The sequence below is a fragment of the Eptatretus burgeri genome, chromosome 10, assembly GCF_056783735.1.
Source record: "Eptatretus burgeri isolate ZD-2024b chromosome 10, Ebu_testis_v1, whole genome shotgun sequence".
Taxonomy (NCBI): domain Eukaryota; kingdom Metazoa; phylum Chordata; class Myxini; order Myxiniformes; family Myxinidae; genus Eptatretus; species Eptatretus burgeri.
Window position 1 is genome coordinate 41345131 of NC_140970.1, and position 19563 is coordinate 41364693.

General features: G+C 42.9%; 1 protein-coding gene across 1 annotated transcript in view; it reads right to left on the reverse strand.

Moving 5' to 3' along the window:
- The window catches only part of LOC147018392 (rho GTPase-activating protein 24-like), a 241847-nt gene extending 223358 nt beyond the window's left edge, over positions 1-18489 (reverse strand). The window contains exon 1 of the mRNA XM_085897987.1: positions 18375-18489. The gene's annotated coding sequence lies outside the window, so the exon portion shown is untranslated. The remainder of the gene's footprint in view (positions 1-18374) is intronic.
- Between the last annotated feature and the right edge of the window lie 1074 nt (positions 18490-19563).

Genomic DNA, 19563 nt, shown 5'->3' on the forward strand with positions numbered 1-19563 from the left:
TATGAATGGAGGAAGTCAGAGAGGCAGGTATGAAGGCAGCTTTGTATATGTAGCAAGCAATGTTCATTCTTTTTGCAGCGAGAGATCAAGGTCTTAAATCTCAAACAAGAAGTCAGTGATGTTTTTTTTTTTAAGAGTACCAGAGTCTGTAACAAAAACCACCTAAAAATTCGACTTTTATCTACTGTGATTATCCTATTAATAAAGGAGATCCTGTTGAACCCTTGATTTTCATTATCGGAGATGACTCATGCTGGATAAACTGAATCTGTATGCTTCAGTAAAGCCTGACACCTACAAGTATATCCCATTTTGTACTCACGGACGTTATGGAGAGCAGAGCTCAAGCCATCTTCGAGCATGACCTATCACGAGTCCAAGACACAAGATCTGTTCTTTGGCCCAGTGAAAGTCCAGTGTGCAGATCTATTAATTATTTGTTCTTGAAATTTGGTTTTAGTTTAATTTCATTTTAGATAAGAAGACGTTGCTGCTGTAAGAAGTCAGTTTTGTATAATGGGCCAATAAATAAATTGTGTGAAGATGATTTGTTTAAAATAAAATAAAATAAAGATGAGAAACTATAAAAAAAAAAGAATTCAAATAGTTCTGTTAATGATTGTTTTTGGTGTTTCTTGGGGTTATTTGATCAAGAGCAACCACAGTGGTCTGGAATGGTTGACAGAGGTGTGTTACTCTGATCCACCATGTCTTGTGCTGGCATTGTCACATGTAAGCATCCTGAATGTGGAGGCCTTGAACATGGAATGATTTGTCATTATGTTGTTGTTCATTCATGCTTTACTGGGGCACAAAGATATACATAAATGTCTTCTTTGTTTAGCAATGATCTAAGGCTCATGAAGGAATTTGTACACGTGCAAGCCAAAGAGATTAGTATATATCAATGGACTTTTACATGATTTACAAGGACATGAGAAGACAATGAACAGACACATATTGGATTTGATCTTGGGTTTCCCTGTACCATGATCCAGATGGGAACATTAACAGGCCAACCCAATCACCAATCGTGTTCCTGTGGCATCTGAAACATCTCGCAATATATTGCTGGGACATTCCGGCCTCAAGCATTCCTAATGCTTTATCACATTCTTGAAATCGAGTCATGGGATCGGGGTGTATATGGCTTCATTTTCATTTGTTGAACAACAATTCGGGACAAGAGTAACATTTACCCTGAACAGGTGCTCAAAGTGTGCAAACATTTGGTGCTCCGGGTTAAGTGGCTGGGAAAATGCAATCAGCAACTTTATTTTATATACAATGTCGAGGCTCGTATAAGAGTTAACACACAGAATGTACAACAAGGAGAGCAGGATAAAGGAGGGGTGGGAGAGGGAAGCACAAAACAGTGGGGAACAGAGACATTCGGAGATCTGTGGAAGGGAGAGGGATGGGGTGGGGTACACGGTGTAAACAAGAGGGACACTACAGGCCTTTCAGTTCCTTACACTACAGGGAGTTTCAGGAAGGAAAGCAGGGAATTTGAAGGAGGTGAGTTTGGGGTGGATTAGTATGGGTGGAAAAGGTCATGGTTTTGAATAGGGAAAGATAAGAGATGGTAGTGAACAGCTGTTTTGAAGACCTGGAGGGAAGTGTGATTGAAGAGAGTTTGGGAGTTTGTTCCAAAGGCAGGGAAAAAGAGGAATGAAAGTGTGAAGGTGAGCAGCGATTCTTGATTTTGGTAGTTTTTCCAGAAGGGGGTTGCTGGCGGACCTGGGCGCCCTGCAGAAATATGGGGGGGGGGGGTGCAGATCACAGACAGAGCAGCAGGGGGCAAGGGCAGAGAGAAGACAGAAAGACCACCAGCCTGCCTGCAGTGAGGGAAAGAGAGAAAGAGAGCGAGGGATAGAAAGAGAGATAGAAAGAGGGATAGAAAGAGGGATAGAGAGAGATATATAGAGAGAGAGAGATATAGAGAGAGATATATATATATATATATATATATATATATATATATATATATATATAGAGAGAGAGAGAGAGAGAGAGAGAGAGAGAGAGAGAGAGAGAGAGAGAGAGAGAGAGAGAGAGAGAGAGAGAGAGAGAGAGAGAGAGAGAGAGAGAGAGAGAGAGAGAGAGAGAGAGAGAGAGAGAGACAGAGACAGAGACAGAGAGAGAGAGAGAGAGAGAGAGAGAGAGAGAGAGAGAGAGAGAGAGAGAGAGAGAGAGAGAGAGAGAGAGAGAGAGAGGCCGGTAGGTGACATGGGTGATCGCGAGACTAAGGCGAATTTGAAATATGTAGATAAGAGAACACATCAGATGGCATTTTTGCCGTTCGTTGTTCTATATAGGAACATGACGAGCAACTGTCCATTCATCATTTGTGTTTGATTCCCAAACCCTACGTTAGGGAACCCCAACCCGAACATTGGGGTGAAAGCATACAATAATATAATTGTATACTGGTCATACAGTTTTTGACTGATCGGGCTGAATTTTTTTGACAAAGAGGTTGATTATAGTGCACATAAAAGCACGGAAGCCGATTTTTGAGTTTCGAAAAAAATATATTTTTCGGATTTTTAAAAAAAATTCCAAAGTCCCGTTGCTCGGCAACGATGGCGTCCATAGCAACGGTGCTCATAAGCAAACAACTAGATCCTGTTATGAACCTACTAGTCAAGTTTCATCAAAATCGGTTGATTCCTCTGGCCTCCAGAGCTGTCCATTACATACAAACAAACAGACAGACGGAAAACCTGAGACTAAGGGTATAGTAGTTTAGCGACCACCCAAAAGAGAGAGAGAGAGAGAGATAGAGAGAGAAAGAGAGAGAAAGAGAGAGAAAGAGAGAGAAAGAGAGAGAAAGAGAGAGAAAGAGAGAGAAAGAGAGAGAAAGACAGAGACAGAGACAGAGACAGAGACAGAGACAGAGACAGAGACAGAGAGAGAGAGAGAGAGAGAGAGAGAGAGAGAGAGAGAGAGAGAGAGAGAGAGAGAGAGAGAGAGAGAGAGAGAGAGAGAGAGAGAGAGAGAGACACAAGGACTCAGCTTCATCACGGGAGATACCAATGATTCGAAATATGCCTTGGTTTCCTCAGCGTGAAGCCGAGAAAGGTGAGAGGTGGGAGCACCAACCCAGAGGGGAAAGCAGTTCTCCATCATGCTGTGGACGAAAGCTTTGTATGTGGTCAGGGGCTCAGGTGTGCCAAGGAAGGACTTCGCATGACAGAGGTTGCCCAGTTGGCAACTGGCTTTGTAGGCCAGTTTGGAAATGTGGCTTTCCCAGGAAAGATCATAGGAGATAGTGAGATCCATAAGCTTGAATGAAAGGACTTCTGCAAGAGGATTGTCGATAAAGTAGATGGGGAAGGGGGGGGGGGTTATTCCAGACAGTCCTATTGGAGAGACATCGTGAAAGTGTGAGATTTGTTAGGATTGAAAGACATGCTCCAAGTTTTGGACCAGCTTATGATTTTATCCAGATCTGCAAAGAGTGAAGAGGCTGCTGCTTGCCGATCTGAGGGACAGCAGAGGGTGGAGTCATTAGCAAAAAGATAAAGAGGATTTTCAAGAGAGTCTGAGAGGTCATTGATGAAAACCAGAAAAAGCACAGGGCCCAGAATACTGCTTTGAGGAACTCCAGCCTGGACAGGAAAAGGGGATGAGAGAATTCCATTAAGGGCCACATGTTGGCTGCGACAGGAGAGGAAGTCTGAGCCATGAGTGGAGATTGCCTTGGATGCCATGGGAAGAGAGTTTGGTGAGCAGGGTGGGATGCCAGACCGTATCAAAAGCACGTGATATGTCTCGGGAGATGGCTCTGATCTCATATCTGGCATTGAGGACCTCCATCCATTGTTGGGAAAGCAGGAGCAGCAAGTCCAGGATAGAGTGCCCTGGTCTGAACGCAAATTGATGACCAGAAATCAGGCCATTGGAGACGAGGGAGGATTTAATGTCGGAAGTGATGATGGATCCCACAACAAAGCTTATGATTGACATGTAGTTGCAAGGATCTGTTTTTGCACCTTTTTGTTTTATGGAGAGCGGTAATGCTTGCTGATTTACAAGCAGATGGCAGATGACCTTAAGAAACTGAGAGGGTGAATAGAACAGAGAGAGAGAGAGTAAGCAAGAGCAGCAGAGCAGGTTTTACGACACGTGGGCTGATGACGTCAGGACCGGTTGCAGAATCCGAGTCGAGGTTTGACAGCAAACACTCCACCTCGTCAGGAGAAAAGGACACAAAGTCCTGGAATAGCATGGTGCGACTGGGCAAAGTGTTTACAGAAAGCGATGGGTTTGGGACACAATATTTAGAAGCAAACACGGAGCTTAGGCATTCAGACTTTTTGCATGCAGTGTCAGCTGTGCGGCCATTTGAGGTAAGGGAATGGATGTAGGGGGAACATACACCAGAAACAGACGAAACCAGATGCCACCAGGATTTGGAGGAGAGAGACAGGTTTGAGAGTTCAGACTTTAGATTAGAAAGATGTTTCCTGGCTCTCCTGAGAGTAGACACATGATTGTTCCGAGCTATGTGGAAGGAACTGAGATTGCCTTCAGTTGGATTTGCCTTCCATGAGGTGAAGGCAAGTAGTTTCAGGACAAATGCTTTGCCATGAGCTTCAGTGTACTATGGGTAGGAAGAAGGGTATGACAACTGAAGATGAGATGGGATAAATCTGTGCATGAGAAAGAGCAAATTTATTTGAAAGAATTCCCAAGATAAGTTGATGTCAGAGAAAGTGGAGATGGGAGACCAGTCTCGAAGTTTGATGGCTGTTTGAAGTCCCTGCCAGTTGGCCTGAGTGGAATGCCAGACGTGACGGCGTTGAGGCCAGGTCAGGTCAGGTATGGGAGCATGCGCCGGAGGTAGCGTGTCTCTGTGTCGACTTTCCGCTGGTACTCAAGGGGAGTCTCTCTGGCCACCCCCAGGCAGATGCCAAGCCCATCGAAATCTCCTTGAGATGCTGACCCCTTGCTGAGAGAATCTAGTAAGCAGGACCAGCATCAGGAAAATGAGCCACAAGCCAATACAGCTGCAGCTGACGCTCACGGACTACGCAGGTAACAAATCTCATTTGAGTCTCTCTCAGCAATCGCTCATTGGACACAAAGTCCGACCAGTGATAGCAGAGGATTCTCCGAAGAGACCTGGTACCAAAGGAATTAAGTCTCCATCTCAGATCCCTCGTCAGTGTCCAAGTCTCACATCCGTATAACAAGACTGGAAGCACCAAGGACCTGAAGACTCAGACTTTCGTCCTCCTGCATAGGTACCAACAGCGCCACACCTCATGATCCAATGAATCCATGACTTCCCAGGCTCGAACCAAACATCTATTGACCTCTGGCTCACACCCAGCAGAGACATGAATATCATTGCCAAGGTTAGTGAATCTCTCCGTGACCCTAACCTCCTCGCTACAAACAGGTACAGACAAGATAGCAGCATCCAAGATGTCATTGAAAGCCTGGATATTAGTTTTAACCAAGGAAACCCATAATCCCAGTGGCTCCAACTCCTCATTCAGCACCTCGACGGCCCCCAAAAGGATATCCAGTCTCCGCAAAGATGACGATGTCATCTGCGAAATCAAGATCAGAGATCTTGACATTCCCAAGTAATGCACCATAGCTTGGTCTCTCCTACATACTCCTCAGATTCCAGTTCATACAAGTGCTGAAAGGTGTGGGGTCAGATCAGACGAGAGATCCCTGATGAACTCCAGAAACAACTGGAATAAGTCAGAGATGGTATCACCACATCTCACGGCACACTCAGTACCAGAGTATAGTTCAGACATCAGATTGACCAGTTTTGGTGGCACCCCACGAAGACCAAGAATCCTCCAGAGGGCATCCTGATTCACTGAATCGAACGCTTTACAGAGATCAACAGTGTGCAAGCAGCCCCTGCCGAAACTCTCGTCTGCGTTCGGTGAAGACCCAAAGAGCAAGGATGCGGTCAATCGTTGACCTCTTTGGTGTAAAGCCTGACTGATCTGGGCACTGGTGCTCAAGCAGATGGTGGCGAACACTGTCAATAATTATCCGAGCAAAGACCTTGCCCGGCACTGAGCGTAGCATCACCCCTCGGTCGTTGTTGCAGTTCTGGCAATCACCTTTCCCTTTCCAGAAAGGGATGATAAGGTCCCTCTTCCAGTCAGTTGGGATGATGCCTGTGTTCCAGTGAGACACAGAACTGCATGCAACGACATGAGTACAACATTTCCACCAGCGTTGAGAAGTTCAGGTTGTTCTCTAATAACAGCCAAAGAGATGTCTACTTTGACAAGCATGTGCTCAGATGAACCGATTGGCGCAGAGGAAGAACAGCAGATATTTTCAGGGAAATTGGTCAAAATCAGATCCAGAAAAGATGGAGTACTATTGGTTGAGATCTAGTTCGGGAAGTTGACGGATTGAGTCAGTCCCAATGAGTCACAGAAGTCTTTTTCTGAAGTGCAATGGAAGGTGAAGGATGACTGAAGTGCCCAGTCAACTGGCATGATGATAATTGAAGTCACCACACAAGAGGAAGAGAGAATTGGGATGACAGGGTAAAAGTTGGTCCATGTTTTTGACGAGCGAGGTGTAAATCGAGTCATCACCGTTTGGTGGATGGTACAATACACATATAAACATGTGAGAATGAAGGGAAGCCATAGCCATATGTATTCCTGGGGGTGTGGAGGAGTGAGGGCAGCTCATGGAAAGTGAGGAATGGAGTTTTTGATGAAGAAAGCAATGCCACCACCAGGACAAGGTTCAGGTCTGTCATACCGGCGGAGGGAGTAACCAGGGAGTGATACAAGGGTGTCAGAGACGTCTTGAAGGAGGAAAGTTTCTGTTGAGCAGATTATGTCTGGTTTGTCAGTGGCAACCTGTATGGAACGATCTGTCAGGCTTGAGCCAAGGCCCGGGATGTTTGAGTACCCACACTGTTGAAGAAGAGGGAAGGGAGGAGAGGGGTGGGTCGGATGAGGGAGGAGGTGGGGAGGTAGGGAGAGTTGTTGACAGAGTGGGGGATTGCAGCAAAGTTAGGGGAGAAGCCCAGATGAGAAGGAGAAAATGCTCGGTGGTGATGGGATGAGGCACAATGGCGAGTAATAAGAGAGGGGGCAGAGGGAAGTTGAAGATTTGAGGAGGTGGAGGGATGAGATGGAAGAGAGAGGGCAGAGGAAGGAGGCTGCTTTGTGATGTGAGGGAGGGCAACTTTGAGAAGGGGGAGTGAGGGGGGAGATTGGAGGGAGAAGGGTGAGTGTGGAGAGTTGAAGAAGAAGGTTGAGTGGGAATTTTTTGAGGAAAGTGAGAGGGAAGCTTGGAGGGGAAGACTGTTGCTTTGAGAGGGAGGGGTGAGAGGACAACTTTTGAGAGGGAGGGGAGACCATGAGAGCAGGCACAGCCAAGGGGCAGGAGGGCGATGGGAGAGGTGGGGAGAAGGGAGGGATGAGACTTGGTAGTGGTATGATGAAGAAGGGAGCGGGCAGGGGGAGGTACAATATTTGAGGGGTTTGGAAGAGGGGGAGGTGAGATGAGAGGAAAGAAAGAGCATGATCGAGATGTTGAGGAGTGTTCTGATTGAGAGAGAGTGAGATATCTGTAAGGTTAGAATGGAGCCCACAGATGTTAGAACACCACACAGTTTGGGGCAACAAAGGAGAAGCTGATACTAAAGCAGAAGACAGTGAAGAGGTACTACAAGTGGAGGTAGGATGAGGGGCAAAATGGGAGGGGTAAGGAGAGGATAAAACATGTGAGGAGTTAGGAGGTGGGGTGGATTGGTACTGAAGTTGTATAAAAAAAAAAGGATGATTGATGGAACACAAACATGTATTGCAAACGGGGATTTCTTTTTAAAGTCAGAGATACAATTAAAGAAATTATGTGAAGGATGCAATGAAGCAGATTTAAGAGAATGGAGAAAATAAATGTTTTACCAGTGAGACTTTTTAGACACAGGACGAAGGAAAGGTCGAATTGAAAATTATGTTGAAGAAAAGAAAAAGACAAAAAAAGAAGAAGAAGAGTGAATTATGATACATTACAGAGAACCACACATGTGAAAGAGCAAGTTGAAACATTTGAAGAGACCGTTTTTTTATTATTACTTGTTTTTTTGATTAAGATTAGGAAAAGGAAAGGTTGAAGAAAAAATTGTGAAGTGTACGATGAATATGGATCAGTAAAGTAGAAGGAAGATGAAGAAGGGGAAGAGCAATCACCTGGTTGTGGGAGGTATAAAGTGAAAAGTTAAGATGTAAAAAAAATATATATTTTTTTTTAAATGAGGTATTATTGAGTAAAGGAAAGGTTGAAGAATAAAATTGTGAAGGTGTATGGTAAATGTTGGCTGGCAAAAGTATAAAGATGGTAGGTCAGCGAAAGAGGAAGGAGGAAGAAAGGTCGATACATGAAGTCACGTGGTTTCATGGGGTTGAAGGTGAGAAGGGAAAAGGTTTGTTTTTTTCTTTCTTGTATTTTTTTACATTTTAAGAAATGAAACAGAGGGTATAGTTGGGGGGGTGGAGGGAAAAGTGGAGAAAATAAAAACTGATGGTAATAAGAAGAAAATACAAATTAACACGATTGTGCACATAAGCGGGAAGACAGGTAGGCCTCAGGGAAACCCGATATGACAAGCCCGACAAAAACTCACCAAGGAGTAAAAAATTTTGAAACAAAACTGAACTAGGAACACACAGTAAACACGGAGGCAACAAAATAAAGTCAAAACGCGCCAAACAACGACTGGAAACACCTTTGAGAAAGTCGCCTCATAAACCGGAACCGGAAGTGAAATTTAAAGAAAAAAAAAAAACATTCCACATTGTTTTGGTTGAAGTTGAAACATTTCAGAAAGATGACAACAAAGAGCTCTTACATCGACCATCAACAAAGTTACCTTCATTTCCAAAGGTGCAAAACTTGTCTGAGATTTACAAAAAAACGCTGATGCAAGTCAATCACATGAACGATAAGTCGTTTTTAAAGATAGAGTCAAGAGAGGTTACTGACATATATGGCAGGTGTCATGGAATTATAAAAATCACGTTAGTTCACCAATAAGCCTGAGGATAACATACAAGTAGAATATTAAAATAGAAGGTCAGTCATGGACAAATTAGTGAAACTTGGCTTTTTCACTTTATGAAATTTAAAAACAGTTGAAATGCCCTTGGGCTGACAGGATGGCCGAGAGCCCTCGACCTAGAGGTACGCATACTCACCTCTTAGCTGTTGAGCCTGGGTTACAATCTCAGCCCAGCTATAAACCGTCATCCTGGCGTTTCACAGGTAGGATGAATAATCAATGTGTGTGCCGTCCCTTGGATGGACATTAAACTGGGTGTTCCATTCGTTGCACGACATTAAATATCCAAATGTTCCAGTGTCAGCATTGGCGACTCGTCTAAGATTGGAACTCTAGCCAATAAACTGCTTCAGCAGAACCAACGCTCTGTATAGAGCTGTATATACTCTACATGATGAAATCCCTTTGCATTTTTTATTTATAGATATACAGTATGAGAGAGAATGAATTGCTACAGAACTTCTGACATTTAAACAAGGCAAGTATTATTGAGATATTAACAAAAGAATAGTTTGTGATGTTTCACTTTGACTTTCAAATGCGATTTAAAATGGATAAGTGTGTTTGTCAGATTATGTGATGGCGAATCAGCATACAGATTGTGACTTTTCCATGAGGAAGGATAAATGAAATATCAAATAAAATTTACCCAACTATGAGCCTCACATTCAGTGAAAGTGAAACAAATATACCATACTCTTGACAAAGTTTCGCTGTTGCCGAAGCAGTTCTTGGGAAAGGGTTCTGCTCAGAAAGAGTTTGCTGTTACCTTCAATCAGTCAGGGCAGGAATTTGTAATTTGTTCAGGGTGTCAGTGATAACTCTTTTACTTTTCGCGAAGGACACCGTGGGATCTAACGTTCACCAATCACCAGTGCTGGAAGATGGGTCTTCTGGCTTAACGTCCCTCCGACGGACAGCACACATGATGTCGTCTCACCCTGCTTATGAATCACCAAGATGACAGTTTATAGCCTGGTCGAGATTCGAACCCAGGCTCGACAACTCAAAGGCAAGTGTGCATACCTCTAGACTATCCTGCCAGCATCAAGCCTTCGATTAATATTTCCAAAAAAGCTGATGATGTTCCACTTTGCGACACTTGAGCAGTATAAAATGAGCTTTGGGGACATCAATTTTTCACATCTGCAAAGCTGGCAAAATTTTGTACGATCCTCCTTCCCCTCCATGCCCTTCCCCTACCCTGATCTTGAGCTCCCAACCTCCTTAGACTCATCTGAAACTCCTCTATAATAACTTTATCTCTCATATCAGCTCCCCCTCCATTCCCTCTTTTCCATCCTTCTCTTCCTTCACTCCATTTTAATTTTCTCCACCATCAAAGAACTCATCCATATGGACGGGTTCTTTCTCCCACTCTTATGATGTCTGTGGTGTATTTTATGACCTGAAATACTGCCTTCCACAAGGTGGCACTGTACGATAACATTTACATGGAGAAAATCAGGGTCTCCCACCCCACCCAGAACCCCAGGGGCTACAATTTTTCTTTACTGCATAAAAACCAACACCCCGACTACAACCACCAGTTTTCAACTCATTCCGTCCCAGTGGTTCAGGAGTAGGCCTACATTACATACAAGTCACACAATCAAACACAAACAAACAATCAAAGACACTTCTCGAATTACATACAACATAGTACGATTTCATCCCCTCCACACCCTCTGTGCGGACAAAATAAATCAATTGCTTGGATACACCTGTTGGGTGATAATGACAAAGTACAACTCTTGACTTCTTTTTTTTTTCCATGCAAGACTACTAATTGGTGACCCACAAGCCCTTTATGAGCAATTGACTTTTAGTGTAGTAGATAGTAGAAAAATCGTGCAAATTATGATACAAGCATCAAACTTGGCATTTCTGTTCTGCAGGGCTTCCTCATCAAATCTGCCCGATTGGCCATTTGAAAATCCAAATTCTGAAAAATTTGAGAAAAAAAAAAACCTCTAAAACATATGAAGTCACAGCTGGCTGAAATTCTTGAAGCGCAAGTGAACATCCCAGACAGAGAACCAAGGGGAGATGCAGTCATCATTGATGACTCAGCACTTATCAATGCCCTACCTCCACGCACTTCAAAGATATTTGATGACTACGCTAAAGAAGACATCATCCCAAAGATGGAATCCCATGGTGCCAGGTACGAGAGGGTGGACGTAGTGTTTGATGTGTACAAGAAGTCAAGTCTGAAGTCTGAGGCAAGGTCGAAAAGGGGGCAAGGAATCAGAAGAAGAGTGACAGGAACCAGAAAGACCCCAAGTAACTGAAGAAGCTTTCTTCGAGATGACAGCAACAAGACTGAGCTGTTTCACTTCCTTGCGGAAAAGATGTGTGAAGCACAGACGACAAGCACAGTCATTGTCACAAAAGGAGAAGATGCCATTAGCAACATAAGGGAGTCACTGGATGCTGTGTCTCCATGTTGTCATGAAGAAGCTGACACTCGAATATTTGTACACGCCAGGGATGCAACGACGGATGGGAGCAAGTCCATTATCATTAAGGCTAATGACATGGATGTACTAGTCATAGCAATATCTGTACTGCCATCCTTACAGGAACTAGGTCTTGAGAACATGTGGATTGCCTTTGGCCAAGGCACAATGGATTCCAGTCCATGAGGTAGTTTCTGCAATAGGGCCTGAGAAAGCTAGAGGGATCCCATACTTCCATGTGTTCACTGGATGTGATGTCGTGTCTGCCTTCCGCGGTAAAGGGAAGAAAACTGCATGGCAGACTTGGAACGTCTTTGATGATGTTTCTGAAACATTCACCAATCTCAACCAGCAACCAACATTGATTCGTGATCTTGACTTTTTTGAAGTTTTTTTTTTTTTTTTTTCTTCAAAATTTGGATTTTCAAAAGGCCAATCAGGCAGATTTGATTAGAATCCCCTGGAGAACAAATGTGCCAAATTTGATGCTTGTATCATCATTTGCACGATTCCTCTCAAAAATTGCTGTTATCTGCCCCACTATTTCCAACATATCAACAAGAGAGTAATTTGTGACGTTTCAGATTATAAATATTGATGAGGTTTCATTGACATATTATTCATTACATTTTTTGAAGAAAAAGATTATTCTCCATGTCAAATTTCAGCTTAAAAATACAAGGGATGAGTTTATCCTGCACTCGTGGGGCATGGTTGCAGACTGCAAGCAGATATTAGAGTGTATCCTACTTACAGACACGGGAAATATAAATATATATCTTCTTCTTCTTTCGGCTGCTCCTGTTTAGGGTCGCCACAGCGGATCATCCGCATGATCCGCATAGTGATTTGGCACATGTTTTACGCCAGATGCCCTTCCTGACACAACCCTGGTCGCCTCTTATGAAACACAGGGATATGGTACACCTATTTTAACCAGGGTATACACTGGCCCAGTACACTGGTACTCACTTCGCCAACCTCGGAAGGATGACAGGCTGAGTCAACCCCCTGGTGTATTAATTCAGTGGCCCAACGGGGCTTGAACTCAGGACCTTTTGGATCCCAAGCTGCTGCTCTAACCACTGCGCCAACACCAGGCTACGGGAAATATAAATATATATTCTTTATATATTTTTGATGAAGTGGATTTTGGAAGAGCGTTATTTCTTCAACGAGATCAATTGTGCTTGAGTTCTGCAAGCAGTTAAATTTTCTTCTTCTTTAACGACCACAATTATTCCCACGTTCTTGTGAGGTTAGCCAGGGGAAGGTTTGCCCAAGTCTTTCATGAACCAGCTGGCCAGGCCTGATGTTCAACTAAGGTTAGGGCAATAATTTATAATTTGTTCACGGTGCTGGCGATAGCTTGCCTACTGTTTGCAAAGAACACCATGTGATCTTTAACGTCCATCAGTGAATGCCAGTAGATGGGATACCCAGTTTAACATCCATCTGAGACAGGCCCCACATTGATAAATCACCTGACAAGCAGGTAAATAAATCAAGTAAATCAAGAATGAGTAATCAGAAGGAGTTCTTATTTAAAAGTTTACAACTATAGTAATTTTTAATGTAAAAGGTCAAAGTTATAACATAAAACTGTTCTTTACATTATAATGGGTTGCTAGGCAACACTAAGAGGTGGAGTTTATGATTCCAAGTCAAAGACAACAGTGATTATCATATCCTTGTTGCTATCTCCATGCTACACATCAACAACACACCCAATATCCATCCATCCATTGGGAGCATACTTTGTGCAGCAGAGCGTTGGTGCTGCCGAAGCAGTCTCCTTGGCTATTAAGAACAATCCTGGACGGGTCGACACTCCGACACAGGATACCAGCAAGCTGGCACTCATTTTGCCAACCTCAGAAGGATGACAGGCAGAGTCAACCCCACCTGGTATTACTTCAACAGCCCAGTGGGATTTTGAACTCAGGATCCCAAGCCCACCACCCTAACCATAAAGCCAACACTAGGCAAACATCCAACATGAGTTACCATTATGTTGAGTCTTCTTATCATAATCATTGGTGGATCTTTCCTTTTTGTTACTTTGATTTAATTTAGATTCGTAATGAATGTGTAATAGGCTGTTAGAGAGATAGTGATTCTATGTCTGCTCTGGGTTCAATGCTTGACCAGACAATAAATGCTATTCTTTTTGGATACTCCCCCCCCCCCTTTCCCCTTGGATAACCTGATTGTTCCAGCAGGCAGGTCCAAGCAAGCCTCACCCAGTTGAGTGTCCCTGTCCCTTTTCCTTGGTGGAGTCCCTGGACAGTGTATTTTGCCACAAGAATGATGCAAAAATGCAAGGAATAATAAAATTATTCTTTCTTTTGAAGTTTTAGATAATGAATTTTGGCAATCACATTGGTATTTCAGCGATTTTCTAACATAGGGCCTTGTGTTTTTATTCAACTTGTTGGGACAAAGAGGTCTTTATATCCTAGTTTTCAAGCAATGTGGATAGTGGATACAGGGTAATTATGCAATGAATAAAATATGTTGTGAATGTTTGTTATTACCAGGGTACCTGTTGATGGAAACATGCAATACCATACTTTAAAATATGCACAGTAACACTTACCACTGTATACCAAATGTAAACGATAAATAGTTACGACTTCCTACCACTCACTGTACATCATCCCAAAATGACAACTTACAGACACTTCCAAAATCATACCACCATCAAACCTAAAAACACTGGAAAAGGGATCATTCCCATGCAAGATCACATGACGTGCCACCATCTTCAATCAAATGACCCTCACGCAAGATGGGAAATCTCTGTAAGCAGAAGCGAGGCTCCACAGTCAGACTTTCATTTTCGGACATTTTTGTGATTACTTTCCGAAAGTATTGGTTTCAAGTTGTATCAGTCTGCAAAATTTCAGCTTTTTAGTCCACCTAGAAAGTACTAAACATATAAATAGGTGAGTCAGTGAGTGAGTGGAAAGGGCTTTATGTATTAGATATTTACCATAAGGATTTTAAAACAGTGTTTTTCTTTTTATCCTGTAACCTGGTCCTCCTTATACGGTGACATGGTCCAAATGTAAAGGAACAACCACTGCATTATTTTGATGTTGACCTTCAAATCAGGAAGCACCCAACTGCGAGCACCGGTCATTGGTGGATGTCAAAGATACCACAGGGTCTTTCGCAAAAAGAAGGTGAGTTATTGCTGGCAGCTTGAAATAATTACAATTCCTGCCACCTTCAGTCGAATGTCAGGCTTGGCTCGATGGTTCATAAAAGACTGGGGCTATAATCATTCCCTGGGTGACCCCACGAGAAGGTGGGAATAATTAGGGCTATTGTAGTAGTCATGATACAAACTAGTTGCAATGCTCATGGAGCAGCTTGTCCATCAGTACATGTATCATGTGCATAACAAGGGCATGAAGAGACGTCAGAGTACTTTTACATGAATGACAAGGACATCAGTAAATCAATATGATATGGATTTGAGCCTGCGATCCCAACATCAGGAGCTGTGTGTTCACATGGGAATACCATCGTCGAGCAAGACCAAGCTGAGAATGACTTAGAAAAGTACAAATTATTGATTTTTGACTTCATTACGAAAAAAAAGTCCAATAAACAGGATTCCCCGTGGAGAGAACAAACACCCTTTCAAAAATCGCCTTACTCAAATTGTGATCTATTGGACATGATGAGTTCCTTGAATGTTCCCTTCCAAAATGCAAGTACCATATTCCTTCATTACACTCCTTACACGTATTATAAACATAATGTTTGCTGTTTTCCAAAGTTAACAATGTACCAATTAAAATGGGTTACAATGTCTTTTCATCTCAGCTACTTAGATTTGCAATAATTTGTTCAGTAAAAGATGATTTTGTGGAACGTGCTGAGGTTTTTTTCCATCATGTTAAACAGAGGATATTTGGCTGATTGTTTGGTCAGGTCTTGTGAGAATGTCTTTAGACTCCATCGTTATCTTTTATTTAAGTTTGGTTGGTTTTCGTGCAAACAAGTTCCGATTGCATTGCATTTGATGTAATAATGAATTAATTATTTCATTTAGGGAAATTATTTAATTCATATTATTGGATATATATATATATATATATATATATATATATATATATATATATATATATATATATATATATATATAGGAGGTATTTAGATTAAAATAAAGAAGTAAATAAAATAAGTAAGTCAATAAATATTATTCATAAAATATGTACATTATCAAGAAGCATTTTTCAAAGGTCATGTCAGGTAAAAATGAGTTATTTGAGAACAGCTGAAGGGATTTAAATCAAACTTGGTACAAGTATGCCTGGTGTTGGCTTCATGGTTAGGGTAGTGGGCTTGGGATCCTTGGGTCCTGAGTTCAAATCCTGCTTGGCTGTGGAATACCAGGTGGGGTTAACTGCCTGTCATCCTTCGGAGGTTGGCAAAATGAGTGCCAGCATGCTGGTATCCTGTGTCAGAGTGGCGACCCGTCCAGGATTGTGCCCAATAGCCAAGGAGACTGCTGAGGCAGCACCAACACTCTGCACAAAGTATGGTCCCAATTGATGGATGGATTGGTGGTTGCTCGGATACATGATGCAGCATGTTTAAATCGGTTATTGATGACATTTCAAAATTTGAATGACAGTTTTGAGTCAATGGTTAGGTGGAGGTGCTGTGTAATGGACATGTTTATAAGGTAAAGTGTTTATCGCTTAATATATTATCATACAAAGTGGTGGTTAGTTAAAGGTATTCATATGTAGTAATACTTTAAATAAAATTAATAATTAAGTAAGTTTTAATGAGGATATTGCATTGCTGTGTTTGTTGACTGACTGTCTGGACATAACTTTGATGTTGTGGGTCCATTGATGTTGAGTTATCCACTGATGTGGACCTGCGACCAGGGTTGTGGATCCGCCGTTTGGAGAGGTTCTGGACTCAAACAATCGAAACCTCGATGAAAAACGGTGCCCAGTTGATGATCCAGGCAGTTAGGAAATCAGTAAATTGCTTATAAGTTAAGGTAAGAACTTCAAATAAAATAGCTTTTGTAAGTAATTACCAGTCGATAATATGTGTGTGTGTGTGTGTGTGTGTGTGTGTGTGTGTGTGTGTGTGTGTGTGTGTGTGTGTGTGTGTGTGTGTGTGTGTGTGTGTGTGTGTGTGTGTGTGTGTGTGTGTGTGTGTGTGTGTGTGTGCGCGCGCGCACGCGCGCATGCGCGCGCAGTTGTGTCTGTTTTCCTTGGGACTATGGTGCAGTGATTGGTCTTTATTTTGAGTATATACTCATAGAATGAGGAATATATGCTCCGCAGTGTCATATAGGCAAACATTCCATTCCCTTACCTATACACCGACATGTAGACCAACAAAATGGTCCTCACGGATGCATCATGCGCCACGCAAAGTACCCTCCTCCTAAGAGGGTGAGAGAGTGCATTATGCAGATAGTGAGACCCATTGTCATGACGTTTTATAGATTGCAGTCATGTGAAGCCACTACCTCCCCCCACTTCCTGACCCCTTACACCTCACACACCCCACACTTTTAGCTGGTCGACGATGGAGTTGACGAGCTCCAAAAGCCATAACGATGTTTTCCAGTCAATCAGTCAGGCAGGCAGTGGGTCCATTAACATTTTTCCTTTTTTCCCCTACTCCTCAGAGGCAGCTCAACAGATCATTTTGAAACTCGGCATGATTCATGACGTCGATGTGCACAAACTAATGGAGCTCTATTTTTCAATTTCCATACACGTGATGGGATAATTAACTTAAAATGTAATTATGTGAATATCACATACAATGATAATTTTCCATTGAATTAAACTGAAAAATCAACTTTATCACCGAATGCAACCTGACTACGACCACCCTCCATTGGGAGATAAGTGGCTGTCCCATTTTTTCCTCTTGTGAGAGTACTCAACAGAGGGTATACGCGATGTCAGAAAAAGTGATACAAACATACAATATACACATTGTTGCGACTTGTTTTGCAAAATCAAAAAGAAGTAACCAAGTCATCACGTGCTTAATTATTGGGCACTCAGTCCGATTTGGTTGATCATCGAGGATGGCACAGTACTGGAAATGATTGTGATGAAAATACAAGCACTATACAGTCTGGAGCTAAAAAGACCAAACGACGTTTTTTGGTACATTGCACCGTATGAACAAGCAAGACCCCTTCATGTGCAGCCAGGGCAGAGCGATGTCCCTACGCACCCAACGGTACGACAGGTGCTCCAAGCCCAGGAAACGTGAGCCATTTGGGGATGTCATCGACACATTCCGAGTGAGAACGGCTGCCAGGCACGTGATTAAATCCAGTGGATGGTGACCACATAGGCTGTTCCGAGGCTTTACCATGAGTCGCAAAATACATACAACATCGGATTAGTTGGGGGATCGGACATCAGTGACCGTTTGGGACGGGGTCACAAAGTTATGGCAGTGAGGTCGTTGCGCTGTTTGGCTTGTCCGATTATGCGTATATCCATATGGATTTCAGCATCACACCACTGGACATCGTGACATATACTTGTTATGAGCGTGAATGGAAATGTAGTGGAGATTTAACATCTTGCTGTAATGGGTCAATTTAAATCCAACATTAATGGGTCCATCAACAAAACGAGCAGGGCTTTGCAAGCCCTGCATCAGCAGAAGCACACTGCACAGTAAAGCTGCACAAGTCTGGAAAGCAAGCCATCCGCTTTACAACTGCCAAATGCTAAAACTCCATTTCATCAACAATTACAATTAAAGTCACCACAGAGTCAGATGCGCACGTTCATCCAGACACGTGTCCCACGATGTGTACTCACCGAGTGGCCGCTACGAGAGCGTCTGTCGACCTCTCTGTGCACAGCTTACTGGCTGCCTCGCCGGGATCTTCTTCTCCCTAACACCCCGGGCCGCACCTCCTCCCAGTCACACAATCCTTTATTTTCTCATACCCCTCTCGGTGAATCGTTGTAGGCACCTGTTCATTGGTGCAGAAAAACCGAGTCCTTGCCAGCAGCTGTTTGGCATGCCTATATTGCCTTGGCATAGTCGTGCGTGGTGTGTGTGTGTGTGTGTGTGTGTGTGTGTGTGTGTGTGTGTGTGTGTGTGTACACACAAGGCACAAGGAAGGAGAGGCACTCAGGCGAAGAAATATAGGCGGGGCACTTCAAAATCAGTCAAAGGGACTGCACACAAACCAAGTGACTTTTTGGCAGCGATAAGCTTCCATTCTGTAAGTTGTTTTAGTGGTATCCAACAGCTCAGTCAATGAGAAAGTGTTTCCCTTCAGCACCCTCCAAATTTTACAAATCTCTACTTGAACTGGCTGCTTTTCCCTTTTCTGAAATGCCTCTCAGAGCTTCTTACTAGTAATAGGTATTCACTATCATCCTTGACCATGTTGTGGAACGTCAGCTGAAGCCCTCACTTTTCTTTTTCTTCCTTCCTCACTATTTATTCACTTTTAAATTAGTTTTCTTCACAAGTGCTTGAGCGATTGACACAAAACTTTCAACATAGGAGTGCCTACCCTTGGGTAATTTTTCAATAAAGTTACATCATTATTGGATGGAAAAATGCAGCCGGCATTCCAAAAAGTCTGTTTTCTATAGGCATAGGTTGCAGGGTTTTTCACATAGCAGGAACCTTTCTTGCCTCACTTTTTGCTTTCAGCCCTCACTTTTTCACCATTACTAGCACATTACCCATAGGGTGATTGTGTCACCCCCCCTATAGTCACACACACACACACACACACACACACACACACACACACACACACACACACACACACACACACACACACACACACACACACACACACACACACACACACACAGTTTGGCTGTGAGTAAACTTACACCTGTAATTATGTCATGTGAAAAAAAATAGCACCAGCACTTATTCCTTTTCCCTTGATATTAATCCTAGAATGAGGCAAATGTATTGAATAACATACATTACATGTTGATCAGAGAAACAAATATTGATGATTGTACATGTATGCAA